The sequence below is a fragment of the Nelumbo nucifera genome, chromosome 2, assembly GCF_055504915.1.
Source record: "Nelumbo nucifera cultivar China Antique chromosome 2, China Antique-T2T, whole genome shotgun sequence".
Lineage (NCBI taxonomy): Eukaryota > Viridiplantae > Streptophyta > Magnoliopsida > Proteales > Nelumbonaceae > Nelumbo > Nelumbo nucifera.
The window spans coordinates 65,251,082-65,264,449 of NC_142650.1; the positions used below are offsets into that span (position 1 = coordinate 65,251,082).

The following is a 13,368-nucleotide window of genomic DNA, read 5'->3' on the forward strand; positions in this document are numbered from 1 at the left end:
GGCTTCTCTTTGGGGAGCTCGAGGCTTCTCTTTGGGGAGCTCGGGTCCTTCCTGGGATACGTTTGTCAGTTCGGGGTTCATCCTTAGCAAGTTCTTTTGACGTCGGGCTTCCCCTTGGTGAGCTCGGGTCTTCTTGGGACACGGTTGTTGCTGTGCTGAGATGGCGCTCCTCCCAAGTCACACCTAGTTATTTCCACGTGTTGTGCGGCCAAGGGGTTGGGCCAAATCTCCCTCCATCAACTCTAACAAAAGCGGTGGTGCTCTGCTGAGAGAGGGGAATGTGTACTCCCTCTGGCTTCGGCTGCAACCAAATCAAATTCTGACAGGTTCCAGAGAAGAGAACAGAACCAGAAGAGAACAAATTCTCTCTACAGAGATGTCGATCTCAGCTCCAGCGAATAGAACGAGAGTGTAGATCTCAGTTCCGGTGGGTTCCAAAGAAGAGAACAAGAAGGAGAGGGAGAAATCTACAGAGATGTCGATCTCAGTTCCGACGAAGAGAACTAAGAAACCGAGGACAAACAAAAAGAGGAAGAAGAAATGTAAAATGGGTTTCTATAAGAAGTTTCTTTTCTGTTGTTGAGAGTTACAGGAAAGAGGGTCTAACTATGGCCCTCTCTCTTTGCTCTCTACTCAATTCTCCTATGCCTCCCTCTATTGATATATTCATATTGTGCCCAAATGCTGGAAGGTGGGTTTAGAGATGTTTCTCTCTCCGAAGCCATGGGTGACAGTTTGACCTTTTCACGGTTGTAAGTTGGTTTGACCTTTTTTGTACAAAAAATCTACTGGTTTCTCTGAGGTCTGGATTTATTTCCAGTTCCCATTGCCTGGTTGGGGGATTGACTAATGGTTGAATCACATCTCCTTGTATGGAAACGTAACTGTAATCACAACTTTCAAACTCAAACTCTGAGAAGAGAACGAGAGGGAGAGGAAGAGATCTGGGAGAGGAAGAGACCTATAGAAAAATCCCGTATCTTTCCTCAAATACGAACCAGGGTTTCAAATCAACCTTTGACCTCCGGGCCTTATTTCTTTCTAGGCAGGCTTCTGCTATCTTTGTAGACCTTCTCTCAATCTCTACTACGCTTATCGAACTTCCAAACTCTCGAGGGATCCGCGTCAATGCCTCCCCGTGTGGTGAAGAAGGGATCGGTCGCGCCTGGCTCGAAGAGAACCCCGAGGGCGACTAAAGCGATGCCGAAGCCCCAAACTCAAGCGGAAGTAAAAGAGGAGACAGTGAAGATCGATGAGGTTTCAGTTTCTGTAGCTGAAACTGAAGAGGTGAAGGTGGAGCCGGTTGTTGAAGAAAAACCGGAGAAGACCGAAGAAGAATGAAATCAAAGAGCTCTGCTTGAGTGCAGATTTCTTGTCTGAACCGCGAAAGTCACAACTCGGAACTTGAATCTGCCGGTCGCAACCTTGGGAGGCTTCTCGATCTCTGTCTCTTTGGAGTCTGGAACAGATGAACAGTGGAACTGTTCCAACTGGTAACTGCTCAAGCTGGAATTCTGAAGTCTGAATTCGCAGTGAGGGATGAGGACGACGAAGAGTCTTCTTCTTCTTTCTATTTCCGATGGAGGTGACGAGTCTGGATTCTGGTTTCTGGGAGCGCCGTAGTGACGACTGCGGAAGACGAAGTGCCGAACTAGAGATCGGGAGTGCAAAGTCCGTACTCTACCGGCGCCGAGCTACGTCGTAACCACCACTGATTTCCAGGTCTTAGAACACAGACCTCTTGCTCCTGTTCCTTGCTTTGATACCATGAAAGAAACCTTTGTGGAAACTGTGGTGATTTTATTATGCAAGGTACATCCTATATATACTAGTAGGAGATTCGGTTTCAGTAGGAATCGATTTTCCAAATACATCCAGAAATACTAATTACATGCATGCAAGAAGATTCCGAATGAAGGTTGCGTAGAGATTTGGTATGAAGGTTACATGGAGATTTGGTTTCCCAATAGTTTGTTAGCTATTAGCTAGGCTGCACAAATGGATCCTTGTGTCTATGAATTCTAAATAGAGTAAGAGATCACTTTCTTAGTGTTTTATTTCATTTTCCATTTCTTATTTTTCTTAAAACAAGTACGTAGCCTCATTTTTATAATTAAAACTCTCTTCCCTCCTATTTTCCCCTCCTCCATCCCTCCTTGCCTAATATTCCCTTCTCCCCCTTTGTTGTTGCCGCTGGACTTGTTCTTTGCATGGTTGATTTCATATATCAATTAGATAATTATCCTGTATTTTGAGGGTAGTGAGATTTAGGTCCTCAATTATCTTTCATTTGCACCATAAAGCAGTTTTGTACTTTTAGATTCTAACACTATATTCCTCCCATTAACTTTTATCAGACCATTTTATCCTCACTTTTATTGCATCTTTAAAACCTAACTTCTAACTTTTTGTATTCTTTTTTCACTTGTAAAGTTCAGGGACCCAAGTGTTACTACACTCAAACTTGGTTAGTTCAAGATTGAGATGAACCCAAGCTCTATCACTATTAGTAATCCTGTTGAGGTTCCAACTGGCTGGTTGGTAAGGTCTCGAGCTTGTTGTAGTGGAGACTTGGATTAAAAGCTCATCTACATCACGGTTGGGGGATGGGCTATGTCCTGCGTAGCCCCATGCAGTCAATGAAGACCTTTTAAATATTTTGAGAAAAACTGTCACAGAAGGTGATAGGAAGAACAAGCTCTCGTTGTAATCTTTGCAAATATTTGGCATCTTCCTACCTAAGCCAGCGCTTTAGAGAAGTTTGAGCCACCTAGGACCGGAGAGCAAAGACGGCAGTCTTTCCTACCTGTAGGCTGGCGGTCTTGATCTAAGACGACACCTACTTAGGCAGCGAGTCAAGGATGAAACGCTTTATGAGGTCTACAGCATATATGTGGGTAAATGGTATTAGCCGTAAACGACTCAATTAAAGTAACTTACAGCTGAAATGCCAAATGGAAGTATAAAGAGTAATTAGTCACTATGTGATGAAATCTTACCTTCTGGAGTTTGTTAGAGCCTTCGGCGTGTTCAAATCCGATCTTCTCCATCGAGTTTGCCTTTTTTTATTTCTTCTGCCATGCATTAAAGAATCAAAGTGAGAACGGCTCCATTACAATAAGAGCTGAGAGCGAGATTATATAATTTCCAAGCAAATACTGACAAGCTTTATTTACAACAAAAGCAAGGTTAGGCTGAGTGAGAAGAATGTACTATAGTGCACCAATTGTACTGCGATAAAGTTGAACATTTGGGAATGGGTCGCCATCGAATTTGGAGAGAGTAGTACCAGGGGCCATGGGAGTATTAATGGGTTTCCTTCCGGCAAGACCAATGCGCTCAAGGAGATCTTGGGCATAGCGACGTTGATTTAGAAACAAACCATTAGAAGTTTGAATGGCTTCGATACTTAAAAAGAAAGATAGAGGGCCAAGATCATTGACCGCAAAGTGAGACTCCATAGCTGATATGAGATCAGTAATAGCAGAATGTTGGGATCCAGTGAGAATGATATCATCAACATATACAAGGATATAGAGGCAATGAGCATCACTGCACAAGATTAATAGAGAGGAGTCGGTTTTGCTAGCTGTAAACCCGTAATCTAGAGAGAAGGAGTTGAGCTTGGAGAACCAGGCACGACGGGCCTATTTGAGCCCGTAGAGGGACTTTCTTAGGTGATAAATGTAAGAAGGTCGAGAATCATCAACAAATCTAGGTGATTGGGACATGTATACCTCTTCACATAGATCTCCGTGTAAGAAAGCATTTTGTATACAATATGATGCAAAGGCCAAGAGAGAGATACAACAAGAGTGAGAAGAAGCCGAATAGTCAAGGGTTTGACAACGGGGCTGAATATCTCAGTGAAGTCAAAACCCTCCCTTTGATGAAAGCCCTTAGTGATGGTACATGTTTTGTAGCGGCCAATGGTACCATCTGGTTTGCGCTTGTGACGAAAAACCAACTTACAGCCGATGATATTGCAACATGGAGGGGGAGGGACCAGCTCCCAAGTTCCATTGCGAAGAAGTGCATTGTATTCCTCAACCATAGCTGCATGCCAATGTGGATCTTTGTTTGCTTGTGAGAAGCATGTAAGCTCAGAGGAGGAAGCTGGAATGGGATGGCGTGTGGAAACAAGAGATAGAGGTTTGCATGTTTGAAGATGTCGTCTTTGGCTCGAGTACGCATGGGATGAGTGGAGATAGGAGCCTTGACAGGTTGGGGCAAAGAAATCGGGGATGGTGATGGCAATGGATGGTCCATATTATTGTGGCGGTCTGAGGAAGATGAAGATAGTGGGACAAGAGGTGCAGAGGGCCCAGATGAATTAGTGGATGTAATTGTGTGATTAGCAACAAAGGTGTGATCAGGAGAAGAGTGGCGAGTAGGCACTGTAGGCTAGTGAGCAAAGGGAAAACTCATCTCATGAAAGAGAGCATGACCAATAGTGTAGATGCGTCCTGAAGCCGAATCGAGGCACCTATAACCCTTGTGGTTGGGGCTGTATCCAATGAATACACATGGATGGGATCGATACTCCATCTTGTTGGAGATGTAAGGACGCAAGTAAGGAAAGCAAAGGTAGCCATATACATGTAGGAAGTGATAATCACGTTTCCTTGAGAATAGATGTTCATATAGAGAAACACCACGCAATACATCAGTGGGCATCCGGTTAATGAGGTACACCGCATAGAAGAAAGCATCAAACCAATAACGTTTAGGTACAAGAGATTGAGCCAATAACATGAGTCCAGTCTCAACTATATGACGGTTTTGGTGCTCGGCAACACCATTCTAAGATTGTGTGTGGACACGAGAAGTGGTGAACAAATGCCTTGCTGTTCAAGGTAAGGAGTAACTTACGATACTCACCACCGCCATCAGATTGGAAGTATTTGATGTGAGAGTCAAAGATATTAGCAACAAATATCTGGAATTTGATGAAGATAGAAAGTGCTTCAGATTTATTCATCATGGGGAAGATCCATACATAACGACTATAGTAATCAATAAAATCTATGTAGTAACGAAAACCATGAGCAAACAAAATTGGGGAAGGGCCCCATACATTAGAAACTATTGATTCAAAAGGAGATGAACAATAATGGAGGTTGGCAGACAACGGTAACCGATGGCTCTTTCCAAAAGGACAGGTAGTGCAGCGCGGAGAGGAATTATCAAAAATCCGAAGCACATTCTTGACAACCTAAAGAGAGGGATGACCAAGTCAGTGCTGCTAGATATCAAGGGACTTTATTTCAGCAACTAAAGCAACTGGAGAAGAACTATTTTGCAGGTGACAATCTAAAGCATCGAACACATATAAGTCATCTTTACTTTTCCTGCGAAGGAGAATCTCCCCCATGTTGCAATCCTTAACAACACACTTGGAAGGGTGAAATTCAAATAGAGCACTATTGTCATGAGTAAATTGTGCTACCGAGAGAAGATTCTTATGAAAATGGGGAACATGTAATATATTAAGTAAGATGAGAGGTCGAGAATTCCCATGAAAAGTAGATGTACCAATATGTGAAAAATGCAAACCTCGATCGTTACCTATGGTGACTGTCAGGACCATGATACTCTAAACGAAGTTGGAGCTTGCCAAGTTCAGCGGTGAGAAGGTGGTGCCTAAGTCAGGATACCAACAATTGTTCGAAACAGGAATAGTAGATGCATTGTAGGTTGCCGAAGTGGAGTTGTCATTGGTAGGCTTATGATTTTTTGGCTTAAAGGATTGATTGAACCGATTTTTGCACCAGAATGCCGAGTAGTTCTGGACACCACAGATCTGACAGGGGTTAAATGCATACTTCAATGGTTTCTGAGGTGGATGATCCTTGTCAGAAGTAGAGTTGTCCAACTTGGGAAAGGGAAAAGAGCTCTTGTACTTGGGAGTTCTACTTGCAGTATTGGTCGAGGGAAATAAAGTGGAAGTTTGACAACGAGCTTTCATTCTGAGTTCTTGATTTAATAACAAAGCATGCAGATCATCGAACAATAACTCATCCGATCAGGTGGTTATTGAAGTGACAAAGGCATCGTACTCAACACCTAGACCATTGAGTGTATAGTGAGAGAGTTCTGAGATTGTTAAGAGTTCTCTGGAAGCAGCAAGGTTGTCGAGGATAGTCTTGACTTTCTATAAGTAAACTGGCATGGAGCTATCATTTTTCTTAATAACAAGCAGTTCATTCTGAAGTTGGCTAATATGAACCTTGGAGCGAGAGGCATAAAGGGATTTGAGGGTGGTCCAGAATTCATGAGAAGACTTGCAACCGACAAGTTGAGCAATAACATTTTTTGTTAGGAATGACGAAAGCCATCCCATTAGAAGTTGGTCCTATTGAACCCACGAGGAGTATGCATGATTTTCTTCAATACGATTTTCCAGCAACTGAGGTGGGCACTTGTTAGTGCCATTGACGAACCTAGTAAGTTTCGCACCACTCAGAATAGAAAGAATGTAGAATTTCCAAAGGAGATAGTTTTTACCATCCATTTTGACTGAGACCAGATTTGTGAGACTTTTTAAAGAACACCAATGATGGAGTTGAAGACTGGGCTGTTGAGGTTGCTGTAGTTGAGGAATCAAAGGCTGTTGGAACACAAACGGAGTTATCACCATCAGCCAAGTTATTGGCTCTGATACAATGAACCGATACACTCAGATTGAAGAGAATACAATAATTTTCATTGATGTGTAATCTGGTATATATAAGTACAGATACAAGAGTTTGAGATAAATACAAATTCCATGAATGTATATCTGCCGGTGGCAGATAACAAAGGAGATAAGGATAAACAATATGAATATAGGGGCTTATTGCAAGAATCACGGAGGTTGATTGTGTGATTCGGTGTGATCCGCCAGTAAATTGCAGTTGAAACCACCCCTAAATTTCAGGTTATTGTTGAAATCTCCCTTGAAGTTTGGTAATTGCAATTAACTTCCCTAGATATTTTGACATAAAATTTGTATTATTTTTTCTGTAGAACCAGCCAGCTTGATTTATAACTGTAAAACTATTTTGGACATTTTCATACCTCTTTTTAGAAAATTTAATTTTAATAAAGGAGATCTATTTGTACGTAACCGTATCATAAAGAGCAACTTTGGTGTTATAATCAGAGACAGCATTGGTTTCAACGTAGCGGCTTGTTTCGGCTCGACTTTTGTTTCATCAGCAGCCCAAGCAGAGGCTTTTGCGATCAACTAGGCTTGCGGGTTTTGAGAAATGTGTGATTGAAACTGACTGTTAGTCACTAGCTCTTGTTTTGAATGGAAAGAGTCGTGACATTGCAGCAGATCTATCTCTGTTGGTAAATGACATTTCTTCAGCGATTGCAAACCTGGATTGTTCTTTTCGTTTTGGTAACAGGAACTGTAATAGTGCTGCTTGGATAGTGAATCTTGAGAGGGAAATTTTCTTTTTGATTGCCCTGATTGGATAGTGAATCTTGAGAGGGCAATTCTATCTAGTGATAGCCCTGAGCTGTTGATTTTGTACTGTAACTGCCTTTTTTTCTATATCGTAATACATTTTTTTTCTTTCCAAAAAAAGAAGTGATTACAATTATCAATTATCAATCTTCAGAAGAGGTTTTACCGTTTTAGCAACAATCCAAAATTTCAGAGGAGGTGTCAGCAATTTATGATTTTAATTACTTGAGAGAGATCATCTGGATTGATCACATGTTTCTGTCTTCGGTGAAAGATGCGTCACCTCCAAAAAATACCTGCTCAAGTGGATTTACCGGTATTCAAGAATAGGGAATAAAATAAAGTCAATTAGAGTTCAAGTTGGGAACCATCTCCACCATTCCAATTTCCAAGTCATTAATGCAGTCAGTGGTAGCTTGGAAATATCTCCAAGAATTAACAAATAAATCAAGTACTTAGAAAAATAAGTGTCATTTACTAGAATAACCCCCATACTTTCACAAATTTATTTAAACTTATCCTATAGTTTATATTTTATTAAAACACCCTTTATAGTTTCCAACCTATTTACTTAATCAACCTTTCTTTAAGAACTATTTGTTTTGCCATATGAAAATAGTGACATAATCATCTATACTAGGTGGAAAATGTTTAAGGGAATGGGCTCATGGTTATTTATTCCAAAAGTACCCCTAAACTGAGTGAAAAATGTTTAAGGGTATGGATCCATGGTTGTTTATTCTAAAAATACCTTTAACACTTTTTTGCATAGAAAATAAAATTTGATCAAATTGGAAAAAATAAAGTGGTTGTTCATGTTTTACTAGGGGCAAAAATGAAAATTTTGTTTTTAGTTGATTTTGGTTAAATTCATTTGAATGGATGTTGGTATTTACACTGTCATTTTCAACTTTTATCTAATGGAGATCGATTGCAACCTATAGGGAATGTTTTAATAAAACACCAACTATAATGTAGATTTTAATAAATTCATGAAACTATACTGGTGTTTTAATAAATAACCAAAAAAAGCAAAACCTACTACATTAAATAGCTGCATATAAGATTGAGATATTAGGAGTTTGGCCTCTATGTTGAGTGACTGTTGTCGGTAAATAACCTTACCGCCGCCGGTGGTTATTGTCCAATTTTATTGCAGGAATGCTTTCATTAATTTTGAAATGAGATGGATGGAAATGGGGTGGTGCAATAGTATATATTAATTGGAGGGTCTAGTTAAGTGATGGACCCAAGGGCCCAGCAGATGCACGTTCAATTTATGGACCTGGTGTATGCTTTTACATTACACGTCCTTGTCAAGGTTGCTGAATGTGGCAGAGGCACTGAATGATCACTCTGGTACAGTGCGGACCACATGTCCTGCAGAAGGCTCATTTGGAAAGAGCACAAATATAAATATATAAAATAATATAAAATACAAGTTTTGCATTTTATATATATTTACATTTATACTCTTTTCAAACTGAGCAGAAGTATTATTTGCACTGCCAACAAACTGACGCTGACCCATTTAAATTTTTAATTAAACTCGTCAAATATTATTTGGGATATCATGATGCCGCATCTCACTAACAGGTTGGTTTAATTAGATATAATCTGAATCAATCAGAGGAGAGAGAGAGTATTGGAAGGATGAGAGAGTAGGAGGAGAGATAAACATGAGAGATAAGAGGAAGAGTGGGGAGAGAGAATTAGATGAGAGTGATAGGAGAGAGAAAAGAGTAAATGAGGATTATTTGTTTTCTCAGAAAACAACACCATGTAGGTACCACATCAGAAAAAGTAGTATTTTAGAAAACAGTCTCTTATTTGATATCATTTTTTTCCATAAAACACATTGTTTCAAATTACACCTTGAAAATTCGGAAAGTGTGGTCTGAAGCAACGTTAAATTTGATATTTCCTTAGAAAATAGTTCGTTGTTGCCAATACTATAGAATCATTTTCCCAGAAAACAGTCTATGTGGTAGCACTGCTTCCAAACAAAAAATAAGCACACGGTGCTCACAACCCAGACATACCCAACGGTGCTGCATTTCCAACACCGATGCCAAACACCTAATTAGTCATTGGTTGAGCTTTTTCTTTCCATTTTTTTTTTTTAATTTCTTAAACGGTTCATGGTTAGGTGAATGAGATTGTCCAATAATCATACATATTGGTTTTAATAGTGGGTGGGTTGAAAATATTGATATTTAGCAATATGTATTTGTTAGAGAGTCAATTGATCGAGCAAAAAATGGATACAGCTACGGGATAAAGCGATTAGATTTGGTTTGGGTTATATTAAAAAGACTTGTGTTGCTGCCTTGGATGGGGTCAAGGGCATTAAGGTAACTTCCGTTCTGGCTGAAGCTGATGAATCTAACCTGAGAGTAAGAGGAGAGCACACAATAGAGACCCTGGGTGTTACTTCAAAGTCAGAAACTCCGACGGTTAAGTTAGTCAAGTGCTTGAGAGGGGTCAAACCAAGCTTGAGACGAGGGCTTAAATGAAGTCGCTTGAGAGCAGAAAAGCTAGAGAGCAAGAGTGAGCAAGATGATTTACCTTGAAGCTAGGCACCCCCTTTTATACTTGACCTTGCCATGGAGTGGTTGGAAGCAATTGGAGATAAACGGTGAGGATCTCGTCCAACCGATGCCATGTGGCACCATCTGGGGCCTTGCCATATTCACCTATATCACTTGCCCCCCACTCTCGAGGTTGAGTTGTGTGCTGAATGGATGCCTCGGCTTCGGCCGAAGAGAGTATTATAATGCTTGGGACGTCGAATGGCACGTTGAGCAGAAGCCTTAGCTTGGTCAAAGAGAGCATCATTTGGAGGCATGGAGGCGTCGGCCTCGGCTGCATAGAGCTGCACTTGCTCGTCCTGTGGCAACTACTTCCTTGCTGACTTCACCTCTTTGGAGAATCTTGGTGGGCTGAGAGCGCGGGTCCATGCCTGGCATGGGTGTGAGGCATCCGCGCTCGTCGATCATACCCTGTACGAGTGTCATCATGGATCCGTATGTGGGACGAGCGTTGACATCGATCGATCGTGGCCGTGCACGAGACGGGCGGTGGATCGCTCCTCACCTGGAGTTGGCGGGCAAACTGACTAGTTTCTTCGGAGTCATTTCACATTCCCAAGGTCGATGCCACGTGGCACACGTTGATTCGGGTTGTCAGGTCGACGGCTCCGTGGCCGTTGGATTAAAGCAAGTAGGAAAACTAGAGAGCAAGAGTGAGCAAGATGATTTACCTTGAAGCTAGGTACCCCCTTTTATACTTGACCTTGCCATCGAGTGGTTGGAGGTAGTTAGAGATGAACGAAATTACATCCAGCCAATGCCATGTGGCGCCATATGAGGCCTTGCCATATGTGCCTATATCAGACTGGATGTAGGCTCTCCTTGCGTATCCACCCAAGTCGAATCGAGTTAAATGTAGGAAGGCGGTAAGACCTGCAGCTAGACCTTTTTAGATTTTGAACTTTGATTTTGTTGAGTGTTAATCAAGGTTCAAAATATTTATATGTATCGGGCCATATCGATCAATACATATTGGGAGTTTCTCGATATATCTCTATAGAGGGTGTTTCGGGGCTTCGACCGGTTTAGAAGGTGGGTGGACCGGACCTTAAACTGGCCTTTCTGAATCAAATTCGAAAAAAAAAATTCAAAAAAATTAAAAAAGAAAACTATCGATAGTGCCCGAGTATTGATATTTTGAAACTTGATGTTAATTCCTTTTCGGTCTTTATGACATTTCAAAAATTTATGAAATCTTTTATTTCTGAAAAATAGTGAAAAATCAAATAGGAGGCCACTTTAACTCACCCACAACCAATTCAGTGTCCTTTTTTATTGGAATACTAACCTAGTTATATGGGTTATTTTTACACCAATTTGTGTATTTAGTAATTAATAAAATGGAGAGTGTAACGTGTTCAACTTCCTTGTTTTGTAGGGTTGTTCATATATATGCTTTGTTTTTTTCAAACCGACTGACTGATTTAACCTGACATGGTCGACTTTAAAAAGTAACCAATCTATTTTGGTTTAATAAACATTAAAACCCGATGGTTCGATTTGGTTGGTGGTTATGTACCTATATATAAACCCGCGATGTGTCAAAATTAAAAGGCAATGTATTAATTGGTTAACCGATTAAATCCACCAAATTACAAATCAAATTTTTAAGGGTAAATTTATAAGGACGAAAAAGGTAAAATGCCCGTTATACCCTTATGCGAAATTATATTTTTATCCCTACTTTTAATTTAACTCAATCCCTCTTAAACAGGCCATCGCCATCTTCACCGACGGCGATCGCTGCAAATGCGGAATGGCGGAGGTTCGGCAAAAGTTGACTCCGGCCAACGACGAACGGCGCTGGAACCACCATGGACTTGTTCCAGATCTACAAATCGTCGCAAGTACAGATCTGGGAGGGGGACGGAGGAAGAAGGAAATAGGGAGATAGACTTCCGCCGGAGGTCGGTGAGTTTTTTTCTCCTCTGTTCTTCGTTCAAAGTTGTTTCTTCCTCTGTATTTAATCTCTCTCTCTCTCTTTTTGAAACGTCCCAGATCTACAGACGGGTGTGATGAAGGAAGAAGAAGTGCTCTCCATCCCAGTATTCTATAGAAGTGCTCCCGATCCCAGTATTCTATAAATCTTGTCTCCAGCTCGCAGAAGCTGTTGACCACTATACCCTGGCTTTCGGAACCCGCTATGCCTTCCTCTATGATAAATTCGTAAATGGGGACCGCTAAGCTCAGCCATGTCAAAGGGATGAGTGAAATCGCTCTTAGTGAATTTGAGCCAAGGGAAATCAGGAATGGTAAAGGGCTCGTCGTCTGATTTGACATTTGCAATGAATCGATTATGAATCACGACATGGAAGATGCTCGCGGCGAAGTTGTTCATCCCATAGAATATCGCCCTGGGTATTCCGAACTTGGATGCAGACTTTTGTGTCCAGGAAAGGAAGCCGTTAGAGATGATGCAACTGACGCTTGGAAGACTTTGGAGCACTTGTTCAAAGTCTAGCTACATAAATCCGGTGGCTTTAGCAAACGGTACGAAGAGACTCATAGACGGAAGTCGATTGGTGCTGTAGATCTGGGACGTTTTAGAGAGAGAGAGATTAGATAGAGAGGAAGAAAAGACTTTGAACGATGAACAGAGGAGAAAAAAATTCACCGACCTCCGGTGGAAGTCCGTGGTGGTTCCAACGCCGTTCGTTGTCTGTCAGAGTCGACTTCCGCCGGACCTCTGCCATTCGGTATTTGCAGCGACTGCTGGCGACGATGGCGATGGCAGTCTGTCTAAGAGGGATTGAGTTAAGTTAAAAATAGGGATAAAAATGTAATTTTGCATAGGGTATAATGGGCATTTTACCTTTTTCGTCAATTAGGTACACTTAGTTAATTTTCAAACAATAAGAATAGAATTAATCAATTAGCTAAACCATAAGATAGTTTAAAAAATTTATTGGTTTTATTTCTTTCTCGGTCAGTTTTATTTGTACCATTGGTCCGCTCAAGAGTATAAGTTGGATTGATATAAATAAGTAAAATGGAACCGATCTAACGTGTGAATAAACCCTATTGTTTTGTCAACGAGTATGTGCCCTTTTCGTGAGTCTTTGACTTTTATTGGCCATTAAATATTAAAATCTAGGGATTTTTAGCCTGTACTTCATCTCAGAATTCAGATTTAAACTGTATACCTACAATAATTCAATTTTATGAACAACTCCACCTATAACACCCATTCTCGCCTATGAATTGGCATCAATTCTGAGCTGGCACCTACCCCTAACTGTATGGTGGAACTAGGATTTCAGAGGTGGACTGAATGGTAAAAACCCCTAAAATTTAACATTCAAACATTTAATTAGTGGAATT

General features: G+C 40.9%; 1 long non-coding RNA gene across 1 annotated transcript; it reads left to right on the forward strand.

Annotated features, from left to right (window-relative positions):
• Positions 1-11,561: 11,561 nt before the first annotated feature.
• LOC148802286 (uncharacterized) lies at positions 11,562-13,063 on the forward strand. Its single transcript, XR_016082972.1, has 2 exons — positions 11,562-11,958; positions 12,046-13,063. It is a non-coding gene; the product is annotated as an uncharacterized LOC148802286 (long non-coding RNA).
• Positions 13,064-13,368: the final 305 nt, after the last annotated feature.